This window comes from Camelus ferus, chromosome X (genome assembly GCF_009834535.1).
Source record: "Camelus ferus isolate YT-003-E chromosome X, BCGSAC_Cfer_1.0, whole genome shotgun sequence".
Taxonomy (NCBI): domain Eukaryota; kingdom Metazoa; phylum Chordata; class Mammalia; order Artiodactyla; family Camelidae; genus Camelus; species Camelus ferus.
In genome coordinates this window covers 78687988-78715808 of record NC_045732.1, presented here as the reverse complement: position 1 = coordinate 78715808, position 27821 = coordinate 78687988, and the positions used below count along the sequence as shown (strand labels likewise).

At 35.2% G+C, this 27821-nt stretch overlaps 2 long non-coding RNA genes across 2 annotated transcripts in view; one reads left to right on the top strand and one right to left on the bottom strand.

The window, feature by feature from the left end:
* LOC116661958 overlaps positions 1–12137 on the bottom strand; it is a 13523-nt gene extending 1386 nt beyond the window's left edge. Inside the window, exons 1-2 of the long non-coding RNA XR_004317917.1 lie at positions 12126–12137; positions 11224–11233 (exon numbers count right to left, since the gene is read on the bottom strand). This is a non-coding gene — a long non-coding RNA (uncharacterized LOC116661958). The remainder of the gene's footprint in view (positions 1–11223; positions 11234–12125) is intronic.
* Positions 12138–13388: 1251 nt separating this feature from the next.
* Positions 13389–27810, top strand: LOC116661957. Its single transcript, XR_004317916.1, has 4 exons — positions 13389–13771; positions 18273–18392; positions 23865–23960; positions 27724–27810. It is a non-coding gene; the product is annotated as an uncharacterized LOC116661957 (long non-coding RNA).
* Positions 27811–27821: the final 11 nt, after the last annotated feature.

Genomic DNA, 27821 nt, shown 5'->3' with positions numbered 1-27821 from the left:
AAGGGCTTTTTATTTTCCTTCCCACTACAACTTTCAATTTTATTTCAAACCTGTGGCCGCGGTAGTTCCCTGTAAGGAAAATTTTAAAAAGACTTCAGATAGCTTGCATGTAAAGGTAATGGCTTTCATGCTGTGTTTTAAGAGTATTTGAAAGCTGTGAGTCCATATGTAACACAATAGAAATCAAAGGGATACATGTTTTAAATTTGTCTATCTTATTTCCTTCTGGAAAGTAATTGCAGAGTGTTTTGGCAGCTCCATGAAAAATGGCTGGAATTCATTCACATATCCTGCTACAGCTCTTATTTCAATACAATTCACGTGACTTCACCTTTATGATGCTCACCTGTAAAATTATGGGGTTGTATTATCTGGCCTTTAAGAAAAATTTTTATAATCTACTTGTGTTAGAATCTGGCAAAAAGTTCGCTTTAAGTAATGGCTTTTATCTTTCAATATTTGCTGCTTTCTATTGTTTAGTACTTGATACTGAGGCATAATGCTGTTATAATCACTTTTTCTTGGTTGGCAGGTGCTGGTAGTTGATACAGATAGAAATTACATCACATTTTATTGCTCAAGGAGGACCCTAAGAAACTCATTATATGATTATGAAGAAGTGAGTGTAAATGTCCATTCACCAAGACATTTGGTGGTTTCTTCCTAGAACTACTGGAATAAAACATTGATTCCTTAACACCAGTGTATGGATGGGCTACATTAGAATCACCTGGGGAATTATCTGTTAACATAGATTCCTGGTCAACAAAGTCACATTTTTTTTTGAGAGTGTAAGATGGGGATCTGTATTTGTAGCAAGAGACTCAGGTAATAAGCTTAGAAAATACTGGAAAAGCAGAGACTGGAAATCTCTTTAATTCCCCAATTCCAAAATAGGATCAGATTTAATCCTAAACTGGGATCAGGTTTATCAATTTGCAGTATTGCCTACCAAGAGTTAACACAGTCAGAACATTGTTTAGTAGATATAATCAAAATCTCTCATTCTGTCATTTCAAGTCCATTTATTGCATATAGCAACTGGTACCCTGTAATTCTGGGCTTAATTACTATAGGATACACTGCTACCAAGGCCTAATTTCAGTTGCCAATTTGTAAAACCAATGCAAACGAAATATGTCACTAGACAGAGACTACAAACCTCATTGTTTTCCAACATTATTCAAAGCCTACTTTTGTTTGATGTCATAAAAGTTTTTTAGTTATACTATTTATGCATGATCAGTGATAGAAAAATCATTAAATGCAAAGAGGTAATAAGGAAAATACAAAACTCAACCTTAATCCTACCATTAGGGTATATATCTGACAAGATTACATATACATGTATAGATGTCTGTGTGTGTGTGTAAAAATTAATTTTTTCTGAGCACGTATAATTTATGAGGTTGTATAGGAAAGCAAAATTCATTATACCATGGAAAAGGTCACCAATTAATCTGTCACTTATAAAATTAATCCTCCTCAGAAATCTAAAACCACTAGCATCTATACCCTCTATCATATCATTGGTCCTTTGTTGACTATTGAATGTTAACAATGGAAACATTGCAAATTAATTGCAAGGTAAAATAAATCTTGCAAAAGATACAGGATTCATAAACTTGAAAGTGGTGTTGGATAATTGCTTCAACACACTAAAGCCACTGACACATGAATTATATCAATTAACAATTGAAGTGAAGAAAATCTACATGGATGATGAGTGATAGATATTTTGATACCAAATTAATGAGAGGTCTTTAGAAGAAACAATGAATTGTTCAAATGTTTTGACAAAAATGACCCTTTTATGCTAGGAGAATCACAAATGAGGTGAAGGATACTGTATCTTGCAATGCTTTTATTGGAGAAATGCCCCAAATCCACCAAACAATTCTTATTTAATTTTTGGTCCATTCTAAAAATTAGTGCATAGCTGCAATCAAAACCTAAATTCTTTTAAATATGACATTAAACAAGCTTATTTAAATAATTTTTGGTTTTACTTTTCTGGGTGAAGTCCCAAACCTTTTATCCATCATTTGTGATGAAATTCTGTTCCCCTTTTAGGTTGATTCCATTCAGGTAGCATATTAAGTATCAGTAATCCTTGGATAATGAGGACTTTCTGTGTGTGTGCATGGTATTGTTTGTTATTTTTGTTGTTTTTTAGTTGAGATATAATTGACATATAACATTATACTAGCTTCTGGTAGCACATAATGGTTTGATATTTGTATACATTGTGAAATAAATGATCACCATAATAAGTCTAGTTAACATCCATCACCACACATAGTTACACTTTTTTTTTCTTGTGATGAGAACTTTTATGATCTACTCTCTTAGGAACTTCCAATTATATAGTGCATTATTATTAACTATGGCCACCATGCTCTACATTATGTCTCCAGGACTTATTTATTTTATAACTGGAAGTTTATATCTTTTGACCACCTTCACCTGTTTTGCCCACTCCCCACCCCTGTCTCTGGCAAACCCGAGTCTGTTCCTTGTATCTGTTAGTTCAGGTATTTTTTTATTTTCAGATTCCACATGTAAGTGAGATCATACAGTATTTGTCTTTCTCTGTCTGACTTATTTCATTTAGCATAATGCCCTCAAGATCCATCCATGCTGTTGCAAATGGAAAGGCTGTCTTCCCTTTCACGGATGAATCCGATTCCATTATGTGTGTGACATTTTCTTTTCCAGTCATCCATTGATGGAAACTTAAGTTGCTTCCATGTCTTGGCTATTGTAAATAATGCTTCAGTGAACATGAGGGTGCATATTCTTGGCTCCCTTGTCAAAAATTTGTTGACTGTATATACTTGGGTTTATTTCTGGGCTCTTGGTTTTGTTCCATTGGTCTGTGTGTCTGTTTCTATGCCAGTACCATACTGGTATTTTTAAATTTTCTTAAACATTTTTTATTGATTTATAATCATTTTACAATGTTGTATCAAATTCCAGTGTAGAGCATAATTTTTCACTTATACATGAACATATATATATTCATTGTCATATTTTTTTCTCCATAAGCTACCATAAGATCTTGTATATATGTTCCTGTGCTATACAGTATAATCTTGTTTATCTATTCTACAATTTTGAAATCCAAGTCTATCCTTTCCCACCCTCCGCCCCCTTGGCAACCACAAATTTGTATTCTATGTCTATGAGTCTGTTTCTGTTTTGTATTTATGCTTTGTTTGTTTGTTTGTTTTTTTAGATTCCATCTATGAGCAATCTCATATGGTATTTTTCTTTCTCTTTCTGGCTTACTTCACTTAGAATAACATTCTCCAGGGGCATCCATGTTGCTGCAAATGGCGTTATGTTGTTGGCTTTTATGGCTGAGTAGTATTCCACTGTATAAATATACCACCACTTCTTTATCCAGTCATCTGTTGATGGACATTTAGGCTGTTTCCGTGTCTTGGCTATTGTAAATAGTGCTGCTATGAACATTGGGGTGCAGGTGTCATCCTGAAGTAGGATTCCTTCTGGATACAAGCCCAGGAGTGGGATTCCTGGGTCGTACGGTAAGTCTATTCCTAGTCTTTTGAGGAATCTCCATACTGTTTTCCACAGTGGCTGCACCAAACTGCATTCCCACCAGCAGTGTAGGAGGGTTCCCTTTTCTCCACAGCCTCTCCAGCCTTTGTCATTTGTGGACTTTCGAATGATGGCCATTCTGACTGGTGTGAGGTGATACCTCATTGTAGTTTTGATTTGCATTTCTCTGATAATTAGTGATATGGAGCATTTTCTCATGTGCCTATTGATCACTTGTATGTCTTCCCTGGAGAATTGCTTGTTTAGGTCTTCTGCCCATTTTTGGATTGGGTTGTTTGTTTTTTGCTTAGTAAGTCGTATGAGCTGCTTATATATTCTGCAGATCAGGCCTTTGTCGGTTTCGTTTGCAAAAACTTTCTCCCATTCCGTAGATTGTCGTTTTGTTTTACTTATGGTTTCCTTTGCTGTGCAGAAGCTTGTAAGTTTCACTAGGTCCCATTTGTTTATTCTTGCTTTTATTTCTATTGCTTGGGTAGACTGTTCTAGGAGAACATTTTTGAGATGTATGTCAGATACTGTTTTGCCTATGTTTTCTTCAAGGAGGTTTATTGAATCTTGTCTTATGTTTAAGTCTTTGATCCATTTTGAGTTCATTTTTGTGTCTGGTGTAAGGGAGTGTTCTAGCTTCATTGATTTACATGCTGCTGTTCAGTTTTCCCAACACCATTGGCTGAAGAAATCATTATGGACTAACTCCCCAAATGAATGTGTGTAGTTATGTCTGCATGTGTCATAGGCCAACCGCATTACTGAGATTTCTCTTAATTAACGTCCATCTAGAATTAAAGGATAAGTGATCCAAATGTGCTAATTTGAAGGTTACATATTAATTGTTAAAAGTAATTCTTACAAGTAAACAATAATAAGATAAAATGTTTAGCATTTAGCCCAATAAAAGATTTTTTATCAGTAAAAGGATGGGGGGAAAAGGGCAAATATTAAGAAAAGGAAATGGTGTGACTACATTAATTTCAGTTAAAATAGACTTTTACACAAAAATACTGGATATGGAAAGGATCATCAACAAATAGTAAATTTTTAACACAAATTTAAAATATATTTACAGCCTCAAAAATGTGAAGCAACATTTGATAGGATTACAGGGAAAAGTTGACAAATCTACCACACAGAGGAAAATTTCAACACTTTTCTCTCAATTAATGTTAGGTCAAAAAGACAAAAATAATTCTGGAGAATATATAAGATATCAACATCACAGTTAAGAAGTTTGACCTTAACTTAACCAACAGTGACCCAAGGAAACACAAAATTTTGGATAGTCCTAGAATCATGAAATATATTAAAGCAGTATTTTAAAATATTCCTCCAAAGACAATACCTGGTCCCAGATTGTTTTACATGCAAGTTTGACTAAATTTCAAGAAGATCATACTAATTTTAATCAAACTCTCCCAAGCAATAGAAAAAGGGATACTTCTTAACTTAATCTTTGAAGACAGCATAATACCAAGATCAAAGATATTATGTAAAAGACATAATGTAAACACATATGTGACACATCCATTTCATTTATGAAAATGCATGTTAAATCCTACATGAAATATTAATAATTGAATTCAGTGGTTGGTTTTATGTTAGAGATGCAAGAGTGTTTTAATCTTAGAAAAATGTATAAAAGTAATTCACCATATTAACAGATTTTTTGAAAGAGTAAATAAATTCAACAAACCTCTGGCCAAACTCACAAAGAAGAAAAAAGAGAGAGCACAAATAAGCAAAATAAGAAAGGAAAATGGAGAAATTACAACAAATAAGATAGAAATACAGAATAGCATACGAGAATATTATGAAAAACTATATGGAACCAAAATGGATAACCTAGAGGAGATGGGCAAGTTTCTGGAAACATACTGTCCACCAAGACTGAATCAAGAAGAAACTGACCACTTGAACAAACCAATCACTAGAAATGAAATTGAAATAGCAATAAAAAAAAAAAAAACCTCCCTACAAATAAAAGTCCAGGACCAGATGGCTTCACCGGGGAATTCTACCAAACATACAAAGAAGAACTCATACCAGTCCTTCTCAAACTCTTCTAGAAGATTGAAAAGGAGGGAATACTCCCAAACTGATTCTATGAAGCCACCATCACCCTGATACCAAAACCAGGCAAAGACACTACCAAAAAATACAATTACAGGCCAATATCACTGATCAACATAGATGCCAAAATCCTCACCAAAATATTAGCAAATAGAATCCAACAACACATAAAAAAGATTATACATCATGACCAAGTGGGGTTCATCCCAGGGACACAAGGGTGGTTCAACATACGCAAATCAATCAATGTAATACATCACATCAACAAAAGAAAGGACAAAAACCACATGATCATCTCAATAGATGCATAAAAAGCATTTGATAAAGTTCAACACCCATTTATGGTAAAAACTCTCACCAAAGTGGGTATAGAGGGAACATATCTCAACATAATAAAAGCTATATATGACAAACCTACAGCCAGCATAGTACTCAACGGTGAAAAACTCAAAAGCTTCCCACTAAAATCTGGGACAAGACAAGGCTGCCCACTATCACCATTCCTATTCAACGTAGTCTTGGAAGTCCTAGCCACAGCAGTCAGGCAAGAGAAAGAAGTAAAAAGGATCCAAATAGGAAAAAATGAGGTAAAAGTGTCATTATATGCCGACATGTTACTATATATAGAAAACCCTAAAAGGTCCACACAAAAACTACAAGAGCAGATTGAAAAATTCAGCAAGGTAGCAGCTTACAAGATTAACATTCAAAAATCAGTTTCATTTCTTTACACTAACGATGAATCAACAGAAAAAGAAAGTAAAATGTTAGTCCATAATGATTTCTTCAGCCAATGGTGTTGGGAAAACTGAACAGCAGCATGTAAATCAATGAAGCTAGAGCACTCCCTTACACCAGACACAAAAATAAACTCAAAATGGATCAAAGACTTAAACATAAGACAAGATACAACAAACCTCCTTGAAGAAAACACAGGCAAAACAGTATCTGACATACATCTCAAAAATGTTCTCTTAGAACAGTCTACCCAAGCAATAGAAATAAAAGCAAGAATAAGCAAATGGGACCTAATGAAACTTACAAGCTTCTGCACAGCAAAGGAAACCATAAGTAAAACAAAACGACAATCTACGGAATGGGAGAAAGTTTTTGCAAACGAAACCGACAAAGGCCTGATCTGCAGAATATATAAGCAGCTCATACGACTTACTAAGCAAAAAACAAACAACCCAATCCAAAAATGGGCAGAAGACCTAAACAAGCAATTCTCCAGGGAAGACATACAAGTGATCAATAGGCACATGAGAAAATGCTCCATATCACTAATTATCAGAGAAATGCAAATCAAAACTACAATGAGGTATCACCTCACACCAGTCAGAATGGCCATCTTCGAAAGTCCACAAATGACAAAGGCTGGAGAGGCTGTGGAGAAAAGGGAACCCTCCTACACTGCTGGTGGGAATGCAGTTTGGTGCAGCCACTGTGGAAAACAATATGGAGGTTCCTTAAAAGACTAGGAATAGACTTACCGTATGACCCGGGAATCCCACTCCTGGGCATATATCCAGAAGGAACCCTACTTCAGGATGACACCTGCACCCCAATGTTCATAGCAGCACTATTTACAATAGCCAAGACACGGAAACAGCCTAAATGTCCATCAACAGATGACTGGATAAAGAAGAAGTGGTGTATTTATACAGTGGAATACTACTCAGCCATAAAAGCCAAGAACATAACGCCATTTGCAGCAACATGGATGCCCCTGGAGAATGTTATTCTAAGTGAAGTAAGCCAGAAAGAGAAAGAAACATACCACATGAGATCACTCATAGGTGGAATCTTTAAATAAAAAAACATAAATACAAAACAGAAACAGACTCATAGACATAGAATACAAATTTGTGGTTGCCAAGGGGGCGGAGGGTGGGAAGGGATAGACTTGGATTTCAAAATTGTAGAATAGATAAACAAGATTATACTGTATAGCACAGGGACATATATACGGGATCTTATGGTAGCCCACGGAGAAAAAAATATGACAATGAATATATATATGTTCATGTATAAGTGAAAAATTATGCTCTACACTGGAATTTGATACAACGTTGTAAAATGATTATAAATCAATAAAAAATGTTAAAAAGAAAAGGAAAAAACTACATGATAATAGAAATTTATTATAGAAAAAGATTTTGATAAACAGTTCATTATATAATTACTATATAATTTTATTATATTGGGAAGCATTACAGTCTATTTTGCAGTAGATAGAAACAAGTAAGAATTTAGTCCTGATATGTGCAGCAGCCATCCTGTGACTTTACAGGGAGCCAGCCTTAGGATGAATCTGATGCCATGGATGGCAGAATTTAAGGGAGAGATTTGAATAGGAGACATGTTGTATTATCAGCAAATATATGATATTTAACACAATAAAATTGGTTGATGGAGGGGAGTAATTATAGATAGACAAGAGATCCAAGGATGGATCCCCAATGCTTGGAAGTTTTTCAGTCTTATGGGAATCAGCTGAGACTTACCTTAAAGGGACAGAGGAACAAAATAACTGTGAATTCAGTGACCCCAATAAAAAAGCAAATTCTGAGCTCTCTAGGAATCAGAACTTTATTACCAAAAGGTCTAGAAGGGTCTAAATAAATAGGCTCCAGTATGCTGGTGTGGCGTCCCTTGGAGTTCTCCTATTTCTTAGAGTAGGCCAAGATTTTCATGGATTGAGGAAAGTATCTGTCACTTGTCTTCAGAGGGGAAAATGGTGTAGGTCTGAAGATGGGGTTAACCTAGGTCATGTCATTTTAAGGTTTAATTTTTAGTATTGCCTACATAGAGTTAGGGATTGAATAATACATAGGTATAAGAAAACTATCATTGAGTACAGCCAGAGGGATTGATTAAAAGTACATCAAGGAAAAAAAAACTGAACTGGAAGTTTCTATCATATGTTTCCAAAATTAACTGCCCTAAGGTTATCTTATGTAAAGTAGTAGCCAGAGGACAAAAATAAATTAGAACATTTCCACAGGGAAACATAGGGACCCTGATATATGTTTATTTTTAATTAGACACCACAAGGGTTAATTATACGAGGTCATTAGAAGAACAACTGCTCCAGATTATCTCTCTGATATGTGCAAAAATGGTGAGTTGCAATATCAGATGTACTTTCCCAGCAACAAAAATACTAAGCCCTACACTTAAAGTAGAACACCACTGAACTAGAATTGGTCCAGAGGATAAAGAGAGTGATAAGAAGTCAAATAAGTGCAGGAATTTTTAGCTTGAAAGTGAAATGATTCTAAGGTGGCAGGATCAATATCTACAAACATTCAAAAAATTTGCCATGTAAAGGATGAAAGAGAATCCACTAGTGTAGTGGGGAAAGGAGCCAGTTCTTGAAGTTGCAGAGCTGCTGATTTAGGGTCAACATAAGGTACAGTTCTAGCAGCTCAACAATTGAACAATCTGCTTCATGAAATAATGAGTCCTTTGTTAAAAACAACACTTAAGAAGAGATAGAATGATTCTTATTTGGGATACTGGTGAGAGTATTTAGCATTGAGTGGCTGCTGGATGAAAGAAACTTTAAGATCTAATTTAAGATTACTTTATGAAAATAATACTTTTATCTTATTGGATTCAACACTACAAGTTATCAATGGATTTGGTATTCCTTTGAAGATTTGCATGAACTTCATTTTTCTTTTTTCTTTCTTTTTTCACAGGTCTTTGACAAAACCACTGAATAGTACTACACTATGGCTTTTCAATAAGACAGGAATCTATGAATGAAGATACTTTGGGCACAATTGCACATGATAGGTATACAAAATATTTAATGAATGAATCTGCTGTGAATATCCTAACAATAATATTCAGCCTACATTTTATCATTTTAATCACAAGAATAGTATCTAGATACTCTTAATATATGAAAACAGAAGCTTATTATTGGAAATACAAACAACAATTTTAAAAAACAGCTGAGATTTATTCATCACTTACTATGTGCTAGGCAGTTTTTTAAGCCTCTTGCATATATTATTTTAACACAACCTTTTGAAATAAGTAATATTGTTATCTCCATTTTAAAAATGAGGAAACAGAAGCATAGAGAATTTATGCATCTTGCTCAAACAGAGCCAGGATTGAAGTCTAGGAAGCCCCACTTCAAAGCCCCTGTTCCTAACCACTTCACTATGTAGTTTAGTATGACTTGATTCCAGATAGTTACATAAATGTTACTCTACTCTTTTAAATTATATAAAAGATAATTTTGTAAGTAACATATAAACATCTTTTCATTATAAAATTAAAACATTACTTTTAAAGCTAAAAGTTCTCTTGACCAGCCCCCAAACCCAGTATCCTACCCAAATGTAGCCAATGTTGGTTGTTATATAATATTTGAAACATTTAAAACTTTTTAATACATATATACAAATATATGCATACACACATGTGCATGCACACACATAGTTCTTTTCCAAAGGTATCAACAGAGAAGTGGAAATACTCTTCTACTTGCTTTTTTAAAAAAAATTCAACAATATATCTTGGAGATCTTTTAATTACCCAGAGATATTCTTCATTCTTTTAAAATATTGCATAATATTCCACAGTATGGAAATATTTTAAATTTAGCCGTCCCCTTGATGGTGGAAATTTGGGTTGTTTCAAATTTTTTGCTATTACAAGTAAGGTTGTGGGAGTACCCTTGCATGTCTGCTTATGTTCTTGTGCAAATGTTACTTTAGGGTTGATACAGAGAAGTGATATTGTTTGGTCATTGAGGATGTCTATTTTAATTTTACTACATACTGCTAACTTGACATCCAAAGTGGCTAAACAAACTGACACTCCCTACAGAACTGGTAGGAACTTTAGAGAACAGAATAGCTCCTACTTCATCTAGAAAGTACTAAAGACATGTAGATACACAGAGAGAGTGTAAACTATAGGATCTGGTGACACTCAAATTTACATCTCCAGTGTGACCTCTCAGTTGAGCCCCTGACTCTTATATCTAATTATCTGCTTGATATCTCCATTTCTATATATAATAAGCATTTCAAATCTAATGTATCAAAAAACAGAACTCCTGATGTGGCACTGCCATTTTCCTAATCAAAATCTATTTATCTCTCTGTCTTCATATCTCACTAACTATACCACCAGGCACCTAGTTGCTCAAGCCAAAAACCTAGGTTGTTAGCCAATCTTGTTTCATCCATACCACTCCCCCACACACACTGCCCTCAATTTTGAAACAAGACCAAGATGTATCATTTCATTTATAAATATTTCAGTGTGTATCTCTAAAAGATAAGGACACATTTTTAAATATAATCACAATACCACACTCACCAGTTCCTCTGACCTTTATTTCCTGTAGTTAAGTATAGAGGTTTATCAGATTTAGATTCAAATTTTAGCAAGAATAAATTGTAAGTAGTGTTGTTTTTACTTCTTATTGCATCACATCGGGAGACACATAATGTCTGGTTGTTTCTCTTTTTTGTGATGTTAACACTGATTAGTTTGTTCATGTGTTGTCAGCCTGATCTATCCATTATAATCTTACCCAACCACTTTTCACCTAGTAATTTTTGTAGTTTTTGATGATCTTTACTTAGAACTGTCATCTCATTATAGGTTTCCAAATGGTGATATCCTATCATTCTTGCATTTATAACCTGGGATTCTTCTATAAAGAAGATCTTTTCTAAAAGAACTATTTGGTTATCCTGAAGGACTTTCATCAAGAAAGGCAGAAAAAAATGTTTGGTTCTTTACACTTATTTACCTGTTATTATAGTTATTGCCTGAAATAATGCTATGTAACAAACAACTCCAACATCTCAGTGGCTTAAACAAGTATTTACTTTTTATAAAAGAATCTGCTAGTCATTTGTGGTTCTGCTGGGCTCTGCTGGGCTTGGCTAGGCTTGACTCCAGACTAAGGGTTGGATTCAGGTCTGCACCATGTATCTTATTATCGTGAGACCACACCAGAGGTTATCCAGGGCAAGTTCTCCTCATGGCAGACGGTAAAAGTGTAAGAATAAGCCAACACACAAACATACTTAAAGCCTCTGCTTGCATCATGTCAGTTCACATTCCAGTAGCCAAAGTTATACAGTTAAGCTAAATATACCAAGTGTTGTCATCTTAGTCAAACTAGAAAATACATTTCGCAGAATCACTTTATTTGAATGGTTCTGTGTTAAAGGAACCTATGTGAGATTTCAAAAGTGAGAGTGAAGCAATGGATATAATTATTGGAGTGGCTTCATGAGCAGATACAGTTGTTTTTGTCTATTGTTATATAACAAATCATCCCAAGATTTAGTGGCTGAAAAACTTTATTATTTGCTCTCATGTTTCTGTGGATTGACTGGATTTAGCTGAATGCCTCTTACTTGGGATCTGACAGCTTCAGATAGATGGTATCTGGGCTAGATTTATCTAAAAAATCAACTGGATTGGACATCCAAAATGGTTCATGCACTTGGTTGACTCCTGGCTGAGAGTTCAGGTGGGGCTATGGACTAGAGCACTTACATACGACCTCATCATGTGGCTCGGTCTTCTACAGCATGGAAGCTGGATTCCATGAGGGTATCTACCAATAGTGAGTGTTCCAAGAGGCAGGAACAGAGTGTTTATGCCAGGTAAGTGCTGTGCTTAGAACTGGCATAGTTTCACTTACACCATGCTCTGTTAGTCAAAGTAGTCACAGGTGGGACCCAGCTTCAGTGGAGTAAGAAATAGACTGCACCTCTTAATGGGGAAGTGGCAAGGACATATTACCGAAGAGCATGTAAAATGGAAGGCATTGTTGCAGCCATCTTTGAAAAATACAAATCTGCTGCGGTTATGGTGATAGATGTGGAGGTACCTGATAGATTCCGGTTTGTCATTTCTTTCGTCTGCTCAGTATAACTTTTATTTGTGACTTTACCGTGATGATCAACTGCAGCCCAGATCTACCATCAGATTCTAGGTCCAAAAGAGGTTATAGCTTATACAAAGGCAAACATTCCCCATAGACCTCCACATGAGCTTTCACTTCACTGTTCTACTTTAGTGGCTGGATGTAATTGGATTCTCAGGTTACCCTGAAAATCTCCAACTTATCCATTTGCTCTAGTGCTTCAGAGGACTTAGTGATTCGCTGATCCCCAGTCTTACAACCACAAGTAACTGAATTCTCCAATAACCAGTAAGCTTGGAAGAGGACCCTGAGATCACAGCCCTGGCCAATACCTTGAATTCAGCCAGCTTGGTGAGACCTTGAACAGAGGATCCAACTAACTTGTACCTTGACTCCTGATTCACATAAGTTATGAGATAAAAAATTTGTGTTAAGTCACAAAGTTTGTGGTAATTTCTTACACAACAGAAAACTAACATTGCATCTTTAAAATATTGAGACTTCTAATACATGACCATGGTATATCTTTCCACTTATTTATATCTTCTGTTTATTTATTTCAAAAATATTTTTCACTTTTAGGTCTATAATCTTGAACATATTTTATTCAATTTATCCATCCATGTTTAATGCTTTTGTATGCTTCTGTAAATGGTATTTAAAATCTTTAATTTCTAAGTGTTCATTGCTTCATACATAGAAATACAATTAATTTTTGTACATTGACATGTCTTGTGATCATACTACTTTAAATAGCTTTTTAAGTAGCTTCCTTAAGATGTTATACATAGATGATGAAGTCATTTATGAATAGTTTTACTTCTACTTTTGCAATCAGTGTAACTATTCTTTCTTTCCCCCCTTACATACTATCTAGAATTTTCAATACTATATTTAACAGAAATTATAAGAGTTGAGAACCTTTTCTTGTTCATGATCTTAGGGGGAAAGTATTCATTGTTTCACCTTTAGGTATAATGTATGCTCCAGGATTTTTGTGGATACCTTTTATGAGGCTGAGCTGCAGGGCTACTTTTTTCTCTTTGGCTACTTGACACAGAGTTGGTGATACCTGTTCCCCATGTACTTCCTAGATACCAGCAAGGGCCCAGGCCATAGGCCTTCTCTGCCTGCCCCCCACATGCTGCTGCAGCTTTCCTCTGCAACCCTCAATGTTTTTAAATACCCCTACAGGATCAGGTAAGACGGTGACTTGGGCACCTATAAAAGTTTGAGTCCCCCCTTTCTCCCAAATTCCCCAGTGTACTCACTTGAGACTAGGGGAGAAGGGGAGAGAGTGAGAGAGGGGTGCAGAGTGAGAAAGAAGGTCTACAAGAAAGCTTTACACTTACTTTGGATTTTCAAGTGGGCACCAGCTCAGGCTCAACAAATGAACTTCTAATGTTTTGCTCCATTCAAAGCTCTAAATCCTCATAGCTGACACTATCTTTGTTGATGGTTCTTTGGCTCAGCATACATTGCATTTTGGCTGGAGTCCTAGGACTTGCTGCCCCAGTGTCATGTCATCATCCCTTCAAACTCCCACCCAAAGGAGAGTGAACAACAATCATAGCATCATTGGAGGGGTTTTTTGTAATCCTTGGTCTCATTAACAGCTAGAACAATGAAGGGCATACTTAATAGCTTATTCTATGAGGCCAATGTTCTGTCATACCAAACCAGACAAAGATATTACACGAAATTACAAGAAATAACAGACTAATATCATTGGGGAACATAGGTGCAGAAACCAACAAAAAGTATTAGGAAATTGAGTTCAGTGATATATAAATATAATCTATAAAAACCATATAGAACAAATGAGTGAGTTTAGCAATATCAAAGGGTATAAGGTCAACAAACAAAAATCAATCTTATTTCTATATGCTGTAAATGTACAGTTGGAAATAAAAAATTTAAATAAAACCATTTATGATAACCCCTAAGAAGTGAAATGCTTAAGTGTAAATCTAACAAAACACGTAGAAGTTCTTTATACTGAAAACTATAAAATGCTCACAAAAAATCAAAGAAGACCTAAATAAATAGAGAGACATGACATGTTCATGGATCAGAAGGTTCAACACAGTAAAGATACTAATTCTACTCAAATTTATTGCAATTAATATCAAAATCTCTGCAAGATTTTTTGTAGATATAGGCAAACTGATTCTAAAATTTACAAGGAAAACAATGAACTAGAATAGCTAAAACAAATTTTGAAAAAGAATAATACAGTTGGAGCAATCACACTACCATATTTTAAGATTTACTGTGAAGCCACAGTAATCAAAACAGCATGGCACTGTCAAAGGAATAGACATATAGATCAATGGAGCAAAATGAAGAGCACAGAAATAAACCCACACAAATATGGCCAATTGATTTTTGGCCAAGGTGCAAGAGCAATTAAATGGAGTAAAGATACTTTTTTACTCCATTGTTGTTGTTGCAACAATTAGACATCAATAGGCAAACAAAATAAAACAAAAATCTCCCTCAACCTTAGCCGTACATCTTATACAAAAATTAAATAATAATGGATCACAGATTTAAATGTACAATGTACATTTATGTACAGAACCATATTCTTTTATAATACCATTTGAATTTTTTAAAGTAACAAAAGGATAGTTGTATATGTCCATATTTACTCATGAATAAGTTAAATACTTCTGAAAGGATGCACTGAGAAACATTAACAATTTTTTCATGGTTAGTAGGAGGAGCAATGGAGGATTTTCCTTTATATTTTTCACCTTTTTCTGGTACATTTGTTTAAAAAATAAGCACATGCATCTTTTACTTCTATAACTAGAAAGAAATTTTTAAAATATTTAAGTACCAACTGCTGACAAGGATGTTGGAAAATGGGACTCTCATACATTACCAGAAGGAATGAGAAATATTACAACCACTCTGCAAAATGGTTTGGCAATTTCCTGTAAATTTAAGCATAGAGTTACTTACCATATGACCCAACAATCTCACCCCTGAATTTATACCTCAGAGAAATGAAAACTTATATCTGATCATCAATGTTTATATCAGCTCTATTCATAATTGCCCCAAACTGGAAAGATATCAAATGTCCTCCAATGGGTGAATGAATGAACAAACTGTAGTGCACCCATATAATAGAATCTTACTCATAGTAAAAAGAACAAACTATTGATATACACAACTTAGTTGACTCTCAAAGATATGATGCAGTACGAAAAAAGCCAGTCTCAAAGGACTATATATTGCATAATTTCATTTATATTGCATTCTGAAAAAGGTAAGACAATAAGGATGGAGAACAGATTGTCAAGGTGTATGAGTGAAGGGAGAGATGACTGTAACATGATAGAATGAGGGAGATTTTGGGGGTGTTGAAATTGTGTCCAGATTGTGGTGGTAATTTTATCTATCTATCTATCTATCTATCTATCTATCTATCTATCTATCTATTTATCATCATCTATGTTAAAATTCATAGAACTGTATATCAAAATAGAGAAAAGTCCATTTTTCTGTATGATAATTTTAAAACTATATTTAAAATATTTTGCTAGATTAAAATTTGTTTTAAATGTTAAATGTTAGGAAGCCCACTGTCTTTCTTGCTACACCAGAAATTAAAAACTCAAATGTTTCCAGAGGCAAAACAGGCAAAATAAATTTATGAGGTTGAATTGTCAGATATAAGAAAATAAGTAAGGATATATGGACTGTGTTTTGAATTATAATTTGTGCTCCAACCAAAGTCTTTCAAATCCAACTAAAATTAAAACAAGACTAAACACACACACACACACACACACACACACACACACACACACACACACACACACACATTCACACATACACACCCTCTGGGGTCCCCTGCTCTTTTTGCTGTTTTTAGGTGACTTCATGTAATCTTGTAACTTCAATCACCGTGTGAATAAATTTTCTTTTAATGTTTGCTACCCAGTTCTTACTCTGAGATCCAAATCTGTATCTTCACATGCCTTCTAGATATCTTCAGCTATATTTCCCACTGATACTTCAAAACTTAACATGCTCGAAAAATGAATCATCACTTTGTTTCTCACTCAAAATCTTGTCATTCTCTTGTATTCACTATTACGTCTCTATGGCATAGTTTGACATAACACTCTGTACTGTTCTTGCCTAATATTTACCACAGCTTAGAACTACACTTTTTGTTTATTTTGTTTATATCCTGTTTCCTCCACTAGATTGTAACATGTACATGGATGAGAACTATGTCTGTTTAGCTCACCACCCTATTTCCAGAAGTTAGTACATAGTAAGCATCAATACATTTTTGTTGAATGAATGAATGGTACCATCATCTATTCAGTCACCCAAGCCAAAAACTCGAGAGTAACTTTCCCTCACTTGCCATGTTTTCACTCAACTTTTATAGATTTTACTTCTTCAGCTCTCAGATTTATCTGTCTCCAGTGCTGCTGCTCTAATCTCACATCATTTCTCAAAACATACAATGATGTTCTTTTAAAGGCTTATTTTCATTACGTAAAATTTCTGAAAAGTGCTACTCTCAGTTATTTCCACTATCATGGAACTTTGCTCACAATATATTTTGACATGGAATTTTAAATTTCCGTTACCTTTACAGCTTATATCATACAGTTTTCTACTTAATTATATTCATTTTGTATATGAGTCACAAAGGCTACCATCACAAAACATGTGACAGACAACAATATTATAAAATAAATATTTATTGCTGTTGTCATTATCTCAATTTTACAAATGGGGAACTGAAGCTCATAAAGCTTAAGTAACTTCCCAAGGCCACTATAGCTAGTAAATGACAAAGAGAGACTTTGACCCCAGATTTGTTTGACTACCAAAGTTTTTTTAGTACATCATTTTTCCTCCAGTCATTAGCAGCTGTCTTGTCATTGACAGCATCTGACTAGCTTTTCATAATTTCTGAAATACTCTCACATATCATCTTATTGAATCCTATTTCAATGGTCAGAATCTGAAGCTCAGACAGAAGTCCCTTGGCCAAAGTCACAGGGTAAGCTGGTGGAATCCAAGTCTTCTGACTCTCAGTCCATAACTCTTTCCATTATGTCATGCTTCCTTTGTAAGAACTCTCAGGCATGAATCTCATTTCTTCCTCATGTTCTCCATAGCACTCAGCACAGAATTGAGCATAAAGTAGCTGCTTATTGTGTTTCTTGATTTTCTTGACAAGAAAATGCTCAGGATTTTTTACAAATATATCTCCTTGACAACTTGAGTAATATTATCTATTACTTTAGCTTCTTAGAAAACAGAAATGTTCTTGAATTAATCTACTCACTAACTACATGGTCAAATCTTCATTACTTTTTGCTTTCAAATCTTCAGTATCACTCTGTACATTATTTTAAACAGTATCAAATAATCTTATTTTATGATCTCTTCTTCTAATCAATTTCCCTTTACCTTTAATCTAGACTTCAACTTAAATACCACTTCAGAGAAATAGCAAATAACTTTTTTACATACCTAAGAACTATCACTATTGTCCTCCTTTACAATATTCTTATGCTCAAATACACAGTTAGTTGAAGATGGTTCTTGTCACAATCATTCACACTTCATGTGGAGATTTTCTTATAGTCTGTGGACATTAGCACAATCATTGTTGCTACAGATGAAGCAATACCGATACAATGCAGTTTTTTTCTAGGGGGAAGGATTCAGTCCTGGGTGAAAGGATATAGTGACAATGAGTAAGGAGCTTGAAAATGATCCACCCTGCTGCCAACATTGCTGCAGATCTCTTGGTGGAGAGCCCAGATCCATTCCAGTAAGCTGCTCAAAATGTTTGATTCCATTTTTTATTTGGTTGCCAATTTATTAAGTAGTTAACCTTGGACTGTATCTATCCAGCATTTAATTAAGGCCAGTTTGAAATACCTTCAGAAACCTTACTAATTTCAATACACTAAGCTGGCACATTTATAAGCATCTAGTGGTTGCTGAAATACTAAATCATCTTCACTAAAATACAGTAGTTGCCAGCAGAGCATTAATCAATTCAAGAGCTAATTGTTAAGCTGAAAGAGTAAAGCAATTTAACATTTCTTCTCCAGAATATATAAGCAGCTCATAGGACTTAATAAGAAAAAAACAAACAACCCAATCCAAAAATGGGCAGAAGACCTAAACAAGAAATTCTCCAGGGAAGACATACAAATGATCAATAGGCACATGAAAAAATGCTCCATATCACTAATTATCAGAGAAATGCAAATCAAAACTACCATGAGGTATCACCTCACACCAGTCAGAATGGCCATCATTCGAAAGTCCACAAATGACAAATGCTGGAGAGGCTGTGGAGAAAGGGGAACCCTCCTACACTGCTGGTGGGAATGCAGTTTGGTGCAGCCACTGTGGAAAACACTGTGGAGATTCCTCAAAAGGCTAGGAATAGACTTACCATATGACCCAGGCATCCTGCTCCTGGGCATATATCCAGAAGGAACCCTACTTCAGGATGACACCTGCACCCCAATGTTCATAGCAGCACTATGTACAATAGCCAAGACACGGAAACAGCCTAAATGTCCATCAACAGATGACTAGATAAAGAAATGGTGGTATATTATACAATGGAATACTATTCAGCCATAAAAACGTACAACATAACGCCATTTGCAGCAACATGGATGTCCCTGGAGAATGTTATTCTAAGTGAAGTAAGCCAGAAAGAGAAAGAAAAATACCATATGAGATCGCTCATATGTGGAATCTAAAACAAAACATAAATACAAAACAGAAACAGACTCATAGACATAGAATACAAACTTGTGGTTGCCAAGAGGGTAGGGGGTGGGAAGGGGCAGACTGGGATTTCAAAATGTAGAATAGATAAACAAGATTATACTGTATAGCACAAGATCCTGTGGTAGCTCACAGCGAAAAAAAATGTGACAATGAATATACATATGTTCATGTATAACAGAAAAATTGTGCTCTACACTGGAATTTGATACAAGATTGTAAAATGACTATAACTCAATAAAAAATGTTAAAAAAAACAAAAAAAGACAAAACAAAAGAAAACAAAAAATAATGTTTATTAAATAATGTGTATTAAATAACATGTAAGAAATTAAATCAGGTATATGAAACATTATACAAAATGTAGATTATCTGAAATATGTTTTTAAAAGACAGATGCTACAAAATTGGTTACAAAAATAATTTAAGCATAGGTTGTTTGCTAGGGAGAAATAAAAATAAATAGAAAATAAGAAGCTGTATATATTCATTCACTCAACAAATAAATTATGAAATGCTTGCTATCAGCTAGGCCCTGTTCCAATTACTGGGGAGACTGCATAAAATCAAAGAAAATTTCTGCTTACATTCTCATAGTCAATGTAGGCAACAAACGAATAAATATATACTATATTAGGTGGTGGTAAATGCTAAGAAGAAAACTGAAGTGGGGTAAATGGAGAGAATGACAGAGTGAGAGTGTGAAAGCAAGCCTCATTGATAAGGTGACATTTCCACAGAAACCTGAATAAACAGTGTAACTAAAACATGCAGGTACTGGGGGGAGGAGCATTCAAAGCAGTGAGTATATCAAATGCAAATGACCCAAGGCATAAGTATCCTTGGCATTTTTGAAAAAGAGCAAGGAGGTCAATGTGGCTGTAGTGTGGAGCCAGGACAAGGGTTAGGCACTCACACAACTCTGAGAGTGAGTGTCTCCCTAAATTCTCTGCCCTGGATGCCTGTCTTGCCTCACTCTAGTCCTGGCCCTTCTAAGGTGGAATGAGCAAACAAAGAGAATGGTCTGGGAAACCATGGCAGATTTTGAGAAGATATACGATATTATTTGACTTACAGTTTAACAGAATCACTCTAGCCTTTCTGAGGAGACAGAATGTAGGGAGTACAGTGATAGTAGCAAGAAGATCTGTTAAGAGGCTATTAAGGTAGAATAGGTAAGAGTTAATGTGAGCTTGGATAGGGTAGTAGCAGTGGAGGTAGTAAAAGAGGTTTGAATTCTATGTATAATTTGAGTAATATAGCCAAAATAACTTTTTTAAAATCTTTTTTGGGGGGGGTAATTAGGTTTATTCATTTATTTATTTTTAGAGGAGGTTCTGGGGATTGAACACAGGACCTCATGTATGCTAAGCATGTACTCTACCACTTGAGCTATACCCTCCCCCAAAGAACTTTTTAAAAAATATGCACAGTTTATTAACTGTCGGTTATACATCAGTAATGCAGTGAAAATTTGCATCTACTTATTCAAATAACTGTTGAATGCCTAGGGAAGGGAGGAGGAGCAATATAGGGGTAGGAGAAAAAAAAAGCGTTATTATGGGAGTGTATGAAATCATCTGTGTGAAACTCTTGAAAATTGTAAAGCATTATAGAATTTAAGGAATTTTTCATACAATTTTTTTAAAAATTAAAAATTTAAAAATTTAAATGCCTGTCTAGAAATACACTACATAAAGTAACAATTGTTTGCTTAGCCCAAGAAAATAATTATAACTAGGACCATGCAATATGAAGTTCTGTTGAATAAATACAAGAAAGGAGCAATACTGCAAATTCAGGTCTCTTTGAATTCCATATGTTGGGGTTTTTTTCATTTTTAAAAAATTTAACTATAGTTAGCTTATAATATTGTGTTAATTTCAGGTGAATAGCTTCAGATTCTTTTCCATTATAGGTTATTACAAGATATTGAACATAGTTCCCTGTGCTCTACAGTAAATCCTTATTGTTTATCTATTTCATAAATAGTAGTGTGTATCTGTTATTCCCACAGCCCCTCCCCCGTTCCCCTTTGGTAGCCCTAAGTTTGTTTCCTGTGTCTATGAGTCTATTTCTGTTCTTTAAATAAGTTCTTTTATGTCATTTTTAAAGATTACACATATAAGTGATATCATATATTTGTCTTTTTCTTTCTGACTTACTTCACTTAGAGTGATTATCTCTGGTTCCACAAAAGAACTTCTTGATAGATTAGATGTGAAGTATTAGAGAAAGAGGAGTCAAGGGTTGACTAAAAGTCTAGAAGAATAGAGTTGTCACTTACCTTAATGGAGAACAGTGTGGTAGAAGGTGGGGAAGGAAGAAATAAAGTTTAGTTTTAAATATGTGAAGCTTCAGATATCCATTAAACATCTATGTGAATATGGCAGTTGACTGTACACATCTGGAGTTGAGGAGAGAGTTCCAGTCTGGAGAGATACATTTTGGATATGTCAAGATATAAATATCATTTAAAGTATTGGATTGGATAACATCACCTAAAGTGTAAGTATAGAAAAAAAAAGTCTGAGGTCTAAACTCTAACCTTAACTTTTGAAATTGTCTTTCCACCATAAACAATTTAAAAGGTGGACAAAATATATGCAACAACAGTTTTCAGATAGTAGAAAACAGAAGCAAAGGATTGTGAACCCTGAGAGAAGGAAAACAAATGAGGTAGGCCCTATGATTATTTTGTGCTTGAAGACACCTTCTGAACCATGGTGCTGGGAAAAGAATCCCAAGCATAGCACAACAATCTTTCTGAGTTAAGACAGAGAATCGAGTTAGAGGATGCTTGGGATGCTAGAATTTTGGGGTTGGAGAACTAAAGAGGGGGAGAACTAGTCAGAAAAAGATCCCCAGAAATCTGTACAGGGGTCCTCTTGAGTCTTTGGCTGAGTGATAATCCACACATGTATAGGATGAAACCCCATGAGGCAAACCCAGTAACAACTACCCAGAGCTCACACAAAGCAGAGAACTATTTGAATTCTGCCCAGCCAGAGTAAAGATACCTCAGATTAATGTTGGGACATTCAGTAGAGACCCTAAGTGTCATGCCTTAGTAAATTAGTCATGAAAAAAAGGTTATCTAGACCTTCCTTAGCAGAACTTTAAAAATAAATCTTAAAGAAATCACCTTGATACAAAAGTAACTTAACTGTTCACCAAATTTCAGCACTCTAAAAATAGACAACAAAGTTCATTCCCCAAAAATATTTGTTCACATAGTCTAACATCCAATGAAAAATTACCAGGCATGCAAGTGTTACTCATACCAGGAGGAAAATTGTGGAATAGAAATAGATGCAGAAATGATAGAAATGATATAGACAGCAGAAAAATACCTGAAACAAGTATTATAAATGTTAAAATAGCAAAAACAACCCCAAATAACCCAATTAAAAATAGGCAGAGAAACTATATAGACATTTCTAGAAAGAAGATATAGAAATGACAAACAGGTATATGAAAAAGTACTTAACATCACTCATCATCAGAGAAATGCAAATAAAAACCACATGAGATATCACCTCACACCTGTTAGACTGCCTTTTATCAAAATCACAAAAGATAACAAGTGTTGCTGAGGATGTGCATAAATGGGAACATTTGTACGCTGTTAATGGGAATGTAAGTTGGTATAGCCATTGTTGAAAACAGTATGGAGTTTCCTCAAAAAATTAAAAATAGAACTACCATATTATCCAGCAATTTCACTTCTGGATACTTATCCAAAGGAAATAAAATAACTAACTTGAAAAGATATATGTGAGTTTATAAATGGTGTTTAAATCCAAGAGAGAGGATAAGATCACCAAGAGAGTACGTGTAGTAGAGAAGCGACAAGGACTAAGAACTGAAACTTTAGGCACTCTAATATTGAGTTCAAGGAGATCAGGAAGAACCATTAAAAAACTTGAAGGACTGGTAAATGAGGTAAGAAAAGAATTAGGAGAGTATGGTGTGCTGGACAGCAGTAAAGAATGTATTACAAGAGGGAGGACGTGTCAAATGTCTTTTATGCCTCATTTTATGTGCTTCTGGACTATATATATATATATATTATATATATATATATAAAATAATTTTTTAATTTTTAAAAAATGTTAAAATGTATTTATTTTTTAAACTTTTTGTTGAAGTATAGTCAGTTTACAATGTTGTGTCAATTTCTGGTGTACAGCACAATGCTCCAGTCATACATGAACATACATATATTCATTTTCGTATTCTTATTCATTATAGGTTACTACAAGATATTGAATATAGTTTCCTGTGTTATACAGTATGAACTTGTTGTTTATCTATTTTATATACAGTAGTTAGTGTCTGCAAATTTCGAAGTCCAAATTTATCCCTTCCAAACCCTTTCCCCCTGGTAATCATGTTTGTTTTCTATGTCTGTGAATCTGTTTGTGTTTTGTAAATAAGTTCGTTTGTGTTTTTATTTAGATTCCACATATAAGTGATGTTTTTGTTCAAGACAGGGCTGCAGCAGCTGTATGCAGTGGTAACTTAATGCTACTTCTTTCAGTTGTATCTCTGCTACGACCAGGTGGGGCTTCTCTGCTATGACCAGGTGGGACACCTGCTCAATGATTCTAGATCATGAACAAACCTGCAAGTGCCAGTGGGTTAACAGCATCTAAGATTACCTTTGGTCAATGGGAGATGAAATCTGATAGATAAACAATCTTCTCTTCTATGTCTGGTGGAAAATTCTGAGGCATATTCCGCACAGCTCCAAAGAGAGTCTTTAGTGGGAATAATCCGCAGTTGCCTTCAGTAGTAAACAGATTAATAATATACCCTTGAATTGATGGTCCCTATTTTCTTGGTTCATTCTTCTCAGTATCCTTCTCCTGCTTGTTGAATCACCTCCCCAAATAAGCTAACTACATGCAAGTCCTTGTCTCAGGCTCTGCTAGGGGTTTTGAGGGGAAGCTAAGTTAGAGGGCATGGTCAGATAGGACAAATGCTGCTGATTAGATGAGTAAGATGAAGACTGAGAATTGACCATTGGATTTAGCAAGGTAGAATCATTTATCACATTGACAAGAGTTATGTGGAAGGTAGATTCAAAGGCTGGAGTGGGTTCAAGAGGGAATACGTCTATTTTCTCAATGATACGTGGCAAGGTCATAGGCTAGGAGTGGAGGTATGGAGGAGGTGGAGGTATTGGAGGTATGATGAAAGAGAAGTGTGAAATAGCCCATTTAAAGAGTTGGAAAATAAACTGAAGGGAGAGATAAAGTGGAAATGCCTGGTGGTACTGAAGGCCCTCTTGAAATTTGTGGTTGTGTGTTTTTCTCTAACTACATTCATCTGTTTAGACAAGAATGTGGAATAAGTGGGTATATTTAGCTAAAATTCAAACTTTGTTAGGCTAGGGGCATGCTGGGGGAGGAAGGGTCAAGGGTGTCGTGATGAACAAGGATGTAAGCTTGATAAGAAGGTCTCGAGGTGCATGATGACAAATTAAAAAGTTGTTGGGGGGGCTCAATGTTGGGTTGTGTTTAAGAATAATATAAGTGAAAGGCCAACATTAAAATTATTCTGATCTCTTTTCATTCAATGATTTTTATCAAAGTTAGTTAATTAAATATACTATTATATATTATATACAAGTCATGTCATGATAAGTCCTCAGAATGTAAGAGGACAGTAATAACTATTCTGGGACACAGGCATAAACTGAGACTGTCCTGGGCAAATCGGGACATGTTATAACTGTACTAATATAGCCAATTTTATACTGAAAGAAGTAGATTGTTAGTAGTTAAGAGCACAAAATTTTTAGAGTCATGGATGCTGGATTTGAAATCAGGCACAAAAAGCCCAAGTAACTTACCAAAGGTACCTAGCACACGACGGAGCTATAAACTTTTGGATGAAACTCAATCAAGATTGCCTCCTCCATCTCATACTGCCATGTGTGTTATTACACTTAATCTTCTTTTATTTTTTTTTATTCTTAATTTTTTGAGGGAGGAGGTAGCTTTAATCTATTTTTATTTTAATGGAGATACTGGGGATTGAACCCAGGACCTTGTGTATGTTAAGCACACACTCTGCCCCTGAACTACACCCTCGCCCCCCTATCTTCTGATTCTAAATTCAGTGTTGCTTCTGGACTTCAGATTATGTGCTAGCCTTTTATGCAGTAATTAACCTTTTCACCTTCTCAGATCCAATCTCCATTATGTTTATTTGAAGTTCTGTTGAAATAGATTTCAATGTCCCTACAATTAATGACTATGGCTGATACCACATCCAAATCTGACCCTTCCTTTAGAATACTCTACTTTTAGGCCTCTTGATTCCTACTAATTTCATGTCTCTCTACCTTCTCCCTAAAAATACCCCTAAAAAGGAGGTATTTCAAGATGAAATGAGGATATATTTACTAAATAGGTTTTTTAAATTTAGTTTGTAATGTGACATATAGAAATATCTAGTTTGATCATGGCTTGTTTTAAATTTATTAGCATGGCTCAACTAAAAGGATAAAGGAGTGCTTTGTTAAATAAATATATTTTTGTATTTAAAAATAACTTTCAAATAAATACTTTAAAATTGCTGGCAAAATGAATGATTAATTAAGAATGTGTATTATACTTTCAAAATAACGGAGACACAAGAAATCCATTTTATAAATGGTACAGAATTCCATTTTTACCAAATAAACAAGTAGCCAGATATATGACTCCTAGGGGAATAGAAGTGGAAATTCTTAATATCTGGAATGGATAGGACAGGAATGGCTCTGGATACTCTGTTCTGGGGCTCTGGAGTTCAGGAAACATGTTCCAGGGGTTATAGATCATTCTGAGGATACTAGATCCCCAAATAGTCTACTTCCTCAGATCAGCCAAGTCAGAAAGCCCCTTTTGTCCTTTCTGGCTTCTAGGGGTTTTCTGGCTTCTATAGCAGTAGCTCCTCCTAATGGGCAACCTTCCCTGCTGTGTTTCATGCTTACTGCCTTTCAGAAGAGACATCCTTTTTATGACTCCCTCCCTCCAACCCCTGGCAGACCTCGGGAATGGAATCTACAAATCCCATAGAAAGCCTAGGCTAATTCAGTCCTAAAGCCACATTGTAACTGACTAAGTATAAGAGGTCCAGATATTCCATTGTTTTTATATTTCTTTTAATCCCTAACCCAGTGAGAGAAAGAAAAAGGAAAGAATGACCTCTGTCCTCAACTACTAATTTCTTTGATTGTTACTATGGCCAAGTTTAGTTTAAAAGTACACAAAACCCACACAAGTGTGCAGTCTTCAGACATGTTACTAGCTAAGCACAACACCCAAATGATTGATGGATTAAATTTATTCTAAACTTTCATTATGTTGTTTTAGAGACAGCCTCACATATACATTGTACATTAGTTCCCTCAGCTATAACATTCTTCCACATTTGTGCTGAACCTTGTACATTAAAATATATTTCTGCTTTAATGACTCTCACAAAATCTCTAGGCTTTATTACCTTCATTTTACAGATAAGGAAAGTAAAGATCCAGAAAGGACACAGGGTAGAGAAAGAAGCAGCAAAAACTGTAGCCAAGGAGTCAGCAGACCTGGATTCTCACATTCCTAACTTTGTCCCTAACACACTGTGTGGTTATGAATGAGTCACTTCCCCTCTCTGAGCCTCTGTATCTGCATTTATAGAACGAGGTGATAGGGCTTTCTCAACTCTCTTTGCATATTATAAACACCTGGGAGCTTTAAAAAAATATCCATTCCTCATCCTCACCTCCAAGGATCCTGATTTAATTGGTTTCAGGGTACTGCGATTTCCACACCACAACTGTGACTCAGAAGAAGCCAGTCCAGGGAAAGACATAAATTCAGTCTGGTATTTCTTTCTGAAGGAGAGAAACCTTGTCATTTACGATAAGATCTAAGTACTATGGGGACATGTCCTAGAAGGGAGTTTGAAAGGCTGAGAGTGTTAGTGTGTATACTGTAACTTTGAATCTCTAGGTGAGAGCTCAGCACTCCATCAATATCTCCCCTTTCTCTCTCTCTCTCTCTCTCTCTCTCTCTCTCTCTCTCTCTCTGTCTCTCTCTCTCACACACACACACACAGAATCACTCCAGCAGAAGTGCTGTAGGGGTTTGAAAAAAAATGCTGACATAAGTCAAGGACAAAAAGGAATTTAAGTATACAACTGATGCAAGAGGTTAGTAAACTGGACTTTTAGGTGAGAGAAACAAACTGATTATGAAGCTTTTTTCTTTCAGATGCATTTTTTCCTTAACTTTTGTTTTTCTTTCTAGACTCGCATGTAGTATTATTTCCCACTAATTTTTTCTCTTTTTCCTTCAATACAGGCCCATCTTCTCCTTATTGGAAGGCCTTTACCTCCATTTGAAGGGGACGCTTTTAAAAAATGTACACAGTAAAATTGTTTAAGCTAATTTTGGTATTA